The following is a 9,110-nucleotide window of genomic DNA, read 5'->3' as shown; positions in this document are numbered from 1 at the left end:
GTCAGCAATCCAGTTCCTGCCTGGTGATACTGACAAGGGGATGAGAAGTTACAAGATGATCTATTAGATTATATTTCAGCACTAAGAATAATGAAAGACATTTTTACACATAACAGCATATAGTGATATAAATGTCTTCAGGTAGTGGTTAGAAACAGCTGTTCTGTACTGTTAAGTACCTTCATTAGGAGGGTGAATTGCCACCTTCAAAGCTCATTTGGGAAGGAGCCGAACAGTGATTCGAGGAGCCAGCACAGGTGTCCACATCCAGGTCTTTTCTACTTCTTCCAGGGAGTCACTCAGTGAACATGGAAAGTTGCTGTGGATCTGAAGAATTAGGATAGAGAGATTTGTGGAGGGTGCCTTAGGAAGGATACTGAAGTCAGACCTACAACAGTTAATAGCAGTTGGGACACTGAGATTCTTTCCCAGTTTTCAGAGTTAACCTTTTTTTCTGCCTCTGAAGCATGGAATTTCTCACAGGACAGCAGAGAGAATTAACATCTCTGCTAAAGGGAAATGAAATACCTCACTAAACCATCCATGGAAGCAGAGAAAGGAACATTTCACAAGATAAAAGGGAAGGAGAGAAGAGTTCCGCTTCCTGTCACATTGCCCACACCAGGTTTCCCTTTAACTGAGGTGAGAAGCCAGCTCTACAATTCTATGGTGCTGTAATTGTCTGCTGTGTATGTTTAATATCTGCCTGTGCCATAACAATCAAACCAGTTAACTTTGTTTTCCTTTTCCCCTTCATGTGATAAGTACTGATTCTTTCCAGCTTGTGTCACAGTTTGTATTGTCTTTGTTGACAGCCCAGTTTGTGAAGGAGTTCCTCCTTAGTGCTGTGTTAATCATTTTAGAAGGTAAATACACAGTGCTAATCCCTAAAAATCAGGGAAATTGAACACCACTGTGTACCTGGCTACAGTCCTAAAAGTGGAATGACAGAGCTATTTTTTCTGGGTGCAGTGGCACTGATCTCTCTCTTTCCATAAAATTTTGCACCATACATCAAAGGAGCGGATCCATTATTTGACTGTCTAGCAAAAAAACCTGGACATTATATCCTGGAACCTGAATGTCTGCTCTATGGACAGCTACACTAAATGTTTGGTTGCTGACAGGCCATCTGCAAGACATGTCACTATAAATTGATTTATGGGGGACAGAAGGTAAAATTCTCTGGAGATAATAAGTTACACTTGCAATTGCAGATTTTCCTCCTTAAATTCTGCAGTAATACTGAAGATTGGCAAGAAAAAATAAACACAGATGTATTACTGTATCCTGCAGCTGTAGGGAGGAGAGGAGAGAGATCCAGCAGGCAGGAATTGTGCAGCAAGATTGATTTATTTAATTGTTTTACAAACTCTTTTATAGACTTTTTTCTTCATAGTCTAATTGGACAAAGGATCAGCCACCCCCTGGGGTGACTGGCTAAAATCCTAAAACATCCATTGTCAAAATATTTTTCTACTGTACCACAAACAAAGCTCTGCAAGGTCACAGGTGTTCATAGTTTATAGAATTATGCTACTGTCTTCGTGAGAGAGAAAAGTATCTCACGGGCTTAGAAAGAAGCAGGAAAATTTGTTGCTAACAGCATTTTTGTATCCACACAGATGTTCCCCAGTTTTGGCTAGTGCCTGGTGATGGGCAGAATACAAAAGTCCCATATCTGCCTTTGGTAAAAGGCCATGGGAACTCTGGGTCCTTGTCTAAGTTTTGCGTGTGATTCCAGTAGAACTTCCACTCTAACAAAGTCTTTTTCCAGATTGTTCTTACATGGAGAAATAAGCTGAAACATTGAAAGAATAAACACAAAGTGGTCTATATAATTTTTATTTGTTTTTATGTTTGAATGAAGTAGTGACAATTCCCAAATTTTTATCTACAAAACGTAACATTTATAATGTCTTTAAAAATCTCCCATAAAGAATGTAGATTGAATAAATTATTGTTTACCAGTGAAATCAAAAGTTTTGCTCCAAACTTAACCGTGAACTAATACTATATTACATACTTCGGTATGCCTGTTTTTCACAGGATAAAAGTATTGAACTACTAAAAGGCTCTACTCAAGACAGTCCTTGTTGAACAAAACTGAAGAAGTTTAGAAAGATCTATTTCCAGTCAATGGAGATTGAAAAAGGTTAAGAAAAGGCATCTAGGCTCCTAAATATTTATTTAAATCAAAGCTCTGAACCATGACAGGTAAAAGCATTCAAAAGTATAAAATACATTAAAAAAACCCAAACAACCAAAGCTAGTGGGTAAAATATAAAGGCTATGTGACATCCTGTAGTTATCTATGACAGCTTAATAGCATTTCAGGGATATAACAAATACAGCAAAGATTTCTCCAGAACATTAATTCTTAGCTATACTAGCTCAAAAATAAAATGAATTATTTGATATTGATGCCTACAAAAAAAGAATACAGCCTTTTCCTCCTGTCATAAGCACTACACATCTTCCTTACAGGAATATCCTTAACAGCCTCATCCTCTCAAGTACCACTTTAGAAAAAAAATTGCCATAGTGCTGGAATATAGCCTGTGTTATCCATCCATCCAACTCCTACTCCTGACATTAATGTTCATGGGAACTAGAGAAAAAGTACAGTAATAGAAGCCCATGAATGTGAGAACATATAACAGATCTTTTTCTGTTCTGTCTTTTTGATCCCTTTGCTGCTTGAATTTTTGTGTTTATATATTGTTTCCCTATGTTAGGAGAATGAGATGACAATCCTTTTAGTGTATTTCTTCGTTCTCACGCAAAACTAGCTTGACAGGTTAGCTAACTAAACAAAAGCTAACTCAAAAATAAAAATGGAGAAGGTGAGGAGGAATACTTTTCCTGAAATAGCTGAGATCAAAATAAAGTATTTAATAGCTCTTCTCTACAGTGAAATATGCACCTTCATAGTTTTGTATACCTCCTTGTTAAACACTAAGCTCTCCTTGTTAAACGCTAAGCTAGAAACACACACAAAACCATAGGGGTTTTGCCACACTTACAACATCTATACACTCCAACTAAAACTAAGAACTCTGAAGGGGAAGTATCAAAGTATTTACATTAATTACATTCACTGTGGCCAGAAACCATAATTTCAAAATTGTTACATAGAATTTAGTAAGAGAAACAAAACCGGGTACAGCCAATTCAGAAATGAGCAAGCACTCCAACTGACTTTTAAAATAGTTAGTCATTAACCCTCAGAAATAAAATATAATTACACAGATGATACCACATAGGAATGGTTGCAGGCTATGAATGGTTGCAGGAAGCAAAAAAAATCTTTGTGAAAAATACTGCACAGGTAAAGGCAGAACTGCAGATACAGCCTCAATTAAATTAAACACATCAAGGGTAAAACATTTTGAGGACAAGCTTAGTGTTAAATGCATGATTCTTGTGAGAAGCTGCGGGTGACAAAATCCAGATGGCAGCAAATCATGACTGTAAGAAAAAAGGGACTTTATACATTTATCATTTTGTTCATTACCACTGTTACTATTTTTGGTAATAAGCAGCATCTTTAAAAGTGAGCAACATTAAGCTAATTGAGATACATGCACAGTAGACTACTACCCCTGCACCCCTAAGAGCACATCACTTTCCAGTCTTCAAGATAGACATGGTGCAGAACAGGTGGCCTCTTCTGCAATGTGCTATCAGCAGTACTGACTTCCATTTAGGTCAGGGTTTTAGAGATGGTCAAAACTCTTAAGGAGGTCAAAGATTTATTTCAGGCTACTTATATCAATAGGCTTCCTCAGGAAGAACCCTGCTGGAGGGTTTCTCCCAAGGCGCTTCCCTTAGAACCGGTCTCTCTGGAGGCTGTTGCCCAAATTCAGAATTCCCACAGAAAAGCCCCATGGATGACTGCTAAGGAGCTTTTTGGTTTCAGTTTTGTGCCAGGCTTGCTGTTGTAACCACCAACTCACACTATTCCTAACTCTATTCCTGACCAAACAAAACTGGCAGTTTCAGGTATGAAACCTAAAATCTCAGTGTTACAAAATTGCTTCAAAGAGACTTGTCATCAACTCAAAGGGAGGTAAGTGAGGACAGAGTCATCCTAGTCACCACACAGACTTCTCCTGGAGGATGTGGGCTGTATAGTTAATTCATCACACAGAAAGCAAGGGGGTAATTAAGATGTCTCCCATAAAGAGCAGTTGAGAACATTAAGATTTGGTCCTGGCTATGATTTCCTGTCTCTGGCCTGACAGACCAATGCTATTTTCTATCCTCTCATCACTTACCAAATGCTAAAACCTCCCAGCCTTTTCTTTGCCTATAACTAATCATTACTGGCAACTGGCCACAAGTTTAAAAATATCCAGTGGTAGTGCTCCATGTAGTTTTCAGTAAAGAAATCCCCTTAAAAAATTACATGGTGAAACACCAGGATACAGAGAATAAGGATGACATTTTTGACTCTGGGATCCTTACTACTGCTCCACAGTACCACACTACTGCATTGTATGTATTACTGTATATACCTGCAAATGTATTTACAATATGCAGGTCCAGATCTGGACACAGAAACTACAAACCTTCAAAGAAGGACAAGAAGAAGAAAAGCTTTCTTCCAAACACTCAAAGTAATTTACTTGAACTTTTCATTTCTTTTTTATGAATTAGCATTTTGAGAGTAGGGCACAAAATATGTCTTGATTTTGAAGGGCTTACTTATCTCTGATGTGTATGGTCTTTCATATGGAAATCAGACAGTATTTCTTCCATTGAACAAACCCCATGTGCAGTTTATACAAAAATCTAGATTTACACGCCCAGAAGAAATATCACCCCCCATTTATTTCCAAGTTAATTTTGAAGCACAATCCAAACTCTGGTGATTAAGAGACTGACCCACAACCACTTACCATTTGTCCAAATTTACCCAGCTTTGGCAAACCTTCTTTGCCTACTCTTCCAGGATTTCTTGCATGTTGTTTGGACAGAAGTTCACTCAAAAGGGTTGCTACAAATCAGCAGTGCACAGCTGGTGTTTTTTGTGGGTTTTCTGTACAAAACCTGGAATTTCCAAAGTTTTTGGCTTTCCACACATTGTGAAGATACAATGGTGATTTAACAGCCATGAATTGCCCAAACCATTCACTTCTGTGAGAATAATGAATAATCAGTAGCGCATCAGGACAAACCAGCATCATCTATGCCAAAATTCACAGCATTTACATTTGCTTAGCACCTAAACTTTGACCCTAATATCCTGATCCAAATGAGCATTAGATCTGAAAATGTTCCAGTTCAAGCCACCCACTGGTAGCCTTTCAGAAACATATAAAACACATTCAGATCAGCTTTCTGTAATACGAATGCTTAATTCTAGACCCATTAAATTCAGCAGCAAAATTTTAGCTGCTTTCTATGATATTGAATGGAAATAGTCCAAAGTAAATGGAAATTTACTTACTCCAAAGTGGCATTCTAATACAGTAGTCAACAGAGACTATTAATATAGTATTAAGTTTCTCATCTTTAGGCTCAGTCTTTGAAACAAACAAAGACTACTAGCTCTCACACAGCATTTTTAGCATCAGTTAATGATAATCTAAAACAGGGAGAGTCCTGGGCTAGACTGGGGTAGGTGGGATGGATATCTGTCAGGAGCCTATTTTGTCCAGACTTAAGAAGAGAAGACTTGAGGAGTCCTTGTCTACAACTGTCAGGTGGGAGGAAGTAGAGAAATGATCAGACTCCACAGCTACATGTTGGGTAGAGGAAAAGCAATAGACAGAAACTGCAACTTAGGAAACTTAGAGTAAAAAAAATATAGTCAGAGTGGTCAAACACCAGCCCAGAGAGGTTGAGGGATTGAACTGTTTTAAGCAGGGGTTTGAACTAGCTTCCAGAATTTACTTCCAGCCCTGGTGATTCTCTGCAGCTTCACCAACCAGAGCCCCCCATTACAGACCTAGAAACATTTTCATACCTGTAAAATTGGGGTCATGCTCATTGGATCAGGAAAAGGAAGCCAGAAGGAAGATGTAAAGAAAAGACAAATGCCTGAGTGAGAATTTCCTTACATCAAGAGGGAAAAATAAGAAAAACTGTGCAGAGTTCTTCATTCATGCAAGATGAGCTTCTCATTTCACATCTCGCTACCAATGAACTACCTATGCCACTGTCTCCAGGAAACTTACTCCAGTTCATGCTGATATACCTAGAAATCACATCCAGTTTAGAGAATTTTCCAAAGTTTTTAATAAAACATCATCCTCAGAGTATGCCACTGGCACTTTGCCTCAGCAGTCTTCAGCACTTCAGGTCTCACTGTAAAAGCTTATGCATGCTATAATTTTGATGTCTGTATTTGTAATTCTTGCTCTGGGTAACACTTAGAAGGCAGTGCTACACTCAGAAAACATTTTTTTCTAAGACATATATGTACTTTTGCCAAGCACATCTGAAATTTTCCAACCTATTTATTCTTTCAGAAGTGTGTGATCCTTTCATTTATTCCCTACCTGAAATCATCACGAGGTGCACAATCATTCCTGCAGGAACCAATTGATTTCACAGATTATTCTTTCAGTTGAGAAATAAACACGAGATGATGAAAGCTGCAGGGAAAAAGCCTTCTTGAAAACTTTCCCCTCTCCCAATCTAAAAAAAACAAAACAGCAGGTAAACTATCTATGTAGCAATTTCCAAACTTTTTTCCTGAGAAACAAGTAGACAAATGATAGTCCTAATTCAGCAAAGTATTGAAGTATCTGGACAATCTAAGAATCGTGAGTGTTGGCTAAGAAGATGCCTCTCCAAACTTAAGCCAATGTTGCGTTACATTGCGTCCTCTCCTTTCCTCAATTTCACTGACCAAGGACTCCTTCCTATGTGCCAGATATATCAGAAGAGCTAAGGAGGCTTCACAGGTACTAGCAACTGGTGAGTGCCACTCACAAGTGGAGTGTTAGTATAACTCCATGTATCTCTGCCCTCCCCCACAGCAGCTGAGTTAGGCCAGTCCTCACATCTCCAGGATGCCATTTAACCCAACACTCTATGGGAATAAAGTTGGATTATAGCTCTCTCTACACATCTGCATCAAGTTATGGAGGCACCTGAGGCAGAGTCTCTTCCAGCACTACATCCCTTCTCTAGTTCTTCTGCTTCCCAGAGTAAGATATCACACTCTCCTACTAGATAAAATCCTGCTCATTACACTGACTGAATCAGAAATAGGAAGAGCAGGTGCTTCGTAGCAACAGCCAAACACAATGGCTCTGAATCTTCTATATGCCACTTTCATACAAGGTCAATTGCACCTATAATTAATTTATACAAGCTGAACCCTCAGCTGCTACCTTACACAGCCTTGCAAATGCACAGGCTGCACAAAACTGCATTGGTAATTAATTTGTCAAGCAAATGCTAGGGAAGAACAACACTGGCAATTTATACCATAGATATTCAAATGAAACATCTTGCCTGAGTAATTTCATGTTAGAAAGTAGAGGAGCCGCAAAGCAGAACAAAGAATTGGAGTCTTCCACCAGCTATTTCTTGAAGGGACATTACTGTAATGTGTTATGAGCCAATTTCAGACACAGCAGAAACACATGCTTCTTCACTGAACTACTCTGGGCAGGTTTTGGCATTAAAAATGGTTGTGAAATTATAGATCCACATCCTATGTACAGCAACTGGGATGACAGAGGATGATAGAACTCAACCAGAAAAGACCTTGTATGGGAAACACTGTGTGTTATCCTGAGAAAAATGTAGGTTAGCTATTGAAAATATATGTTGCATTCTAGTTCTATGGAAAAAAAAAAAAAGTACAGGACTGACCCCATACCCTTTCTTCTTATTCTACCACTCTTAGTATATTGTCATAGGTATTGGGACTCCATCATTTATTACCAACTGTCCTCTCCAATGATAACGCTAGTGATTGTTGTTGTCATTACTTTTTGTGGCTATGAAATAGAATTTATTTCACTTTAAAAAAATGCTGGGGTGATACTCCAGTGCTTTGCCAGGATATCCTGGATTCAGTGGACTTCAGGAAAACCAAAAGTAGGATTCCCTGGCTTTATGACTATGCATTGGACTTCATGGTCACTGACCTGGGACACACTGTAAGGTGGAATGGCCTAGGATTGGAAATGCTTGTAGTGTTAGAATACTGTGTCTGAAAGACCCAGAAGCTTTAATTTCAACTCGGTCAGCACTTAATCCCTGCTGCAGCAATTTTGGGAGCCTTGGTGAGAACTGTAGAATTTCCGATCTTGAATAAAAACATATCTTGAATCCTGGTGCTCCAGAGTTTCACCCTACTGAATGACTTCCTCAGGTCTTCTACCAGTACCTAGTAGAGGTCTGGACCAGCTGACTTAAAGAAACTAAAATGTCTCAGTCCAGAATCCCACACAATGTTTCTTCATTTCTGTTTCCTGGAAAGCTCTCACCTCAGCAGTCAAGAGGAAGGGGAGAAGAAGGAATTCTTCCTGCTGGCAGAAGTTAGGTAAAGCATTTTGAACCTTGCTGACAATATTTCATAATATAAACTGTAAGAAACATATTTTTAGATGTGTTCACAACAGATGATGGGGAAAACTGGACTTCTATGTAAAAATAATTAATTTGTGGTACAAAAGAACCCCTTTATTTTCCATGAGTTTTGCTAGTTAGGGTATTACAGCCATGTGAAAAAGGCATCCCTAGCACCAAGCTGATCCATTTTCCTGACTTGAGTGTCTTAGGATATTTGAGTGGGATAAACAAGGGTATTTCTGAAGGAGCAATATTAGAGCAAGCAAAACTGTACAAAAAAAAACCCCTTAGCCGTCTGTCTGGTTATGAAACCGTGAAGAGAAGTCAGTCCTTTGGGGGAAATATGAAAGCAAAGAAAGATAATTTTGAAATAGCCTGACCACTGTTAAAACCACTTTCTCTGAGCAAAATTTGTTGCTAGTCTTGAAAAAAGTTGTGTTAATATAGGTCTGATTGTGGGATTTACCTCTTGATATTTTACACAAGCCACTTAACAATAAGGCATATTACTACTAGATTTTAATCTGGCTGTATTTTACTCTCAGCAATATTTCTGAAATATATCCTGC

The sequence above is a fragment of the Corvus brachyrhynchos genome, unplaced genomic scaffold (assembly GCF_000691975.1).
Source record: "Corvus brachyrhynchos isolate BGI_N302 unplaced genomic scaffold, ASM69197v1 scaffold94, whole genome shotgun sequence".
NCBI classification, from domain to species: Eukaryota; Metazoa; Chordata; class Aves; order Passeriformes; family Corvidae; genus Corvus; species Corvus brachyrhynchos.
This window is presented reverse-complemented; position numbering follows the sequence as displayed.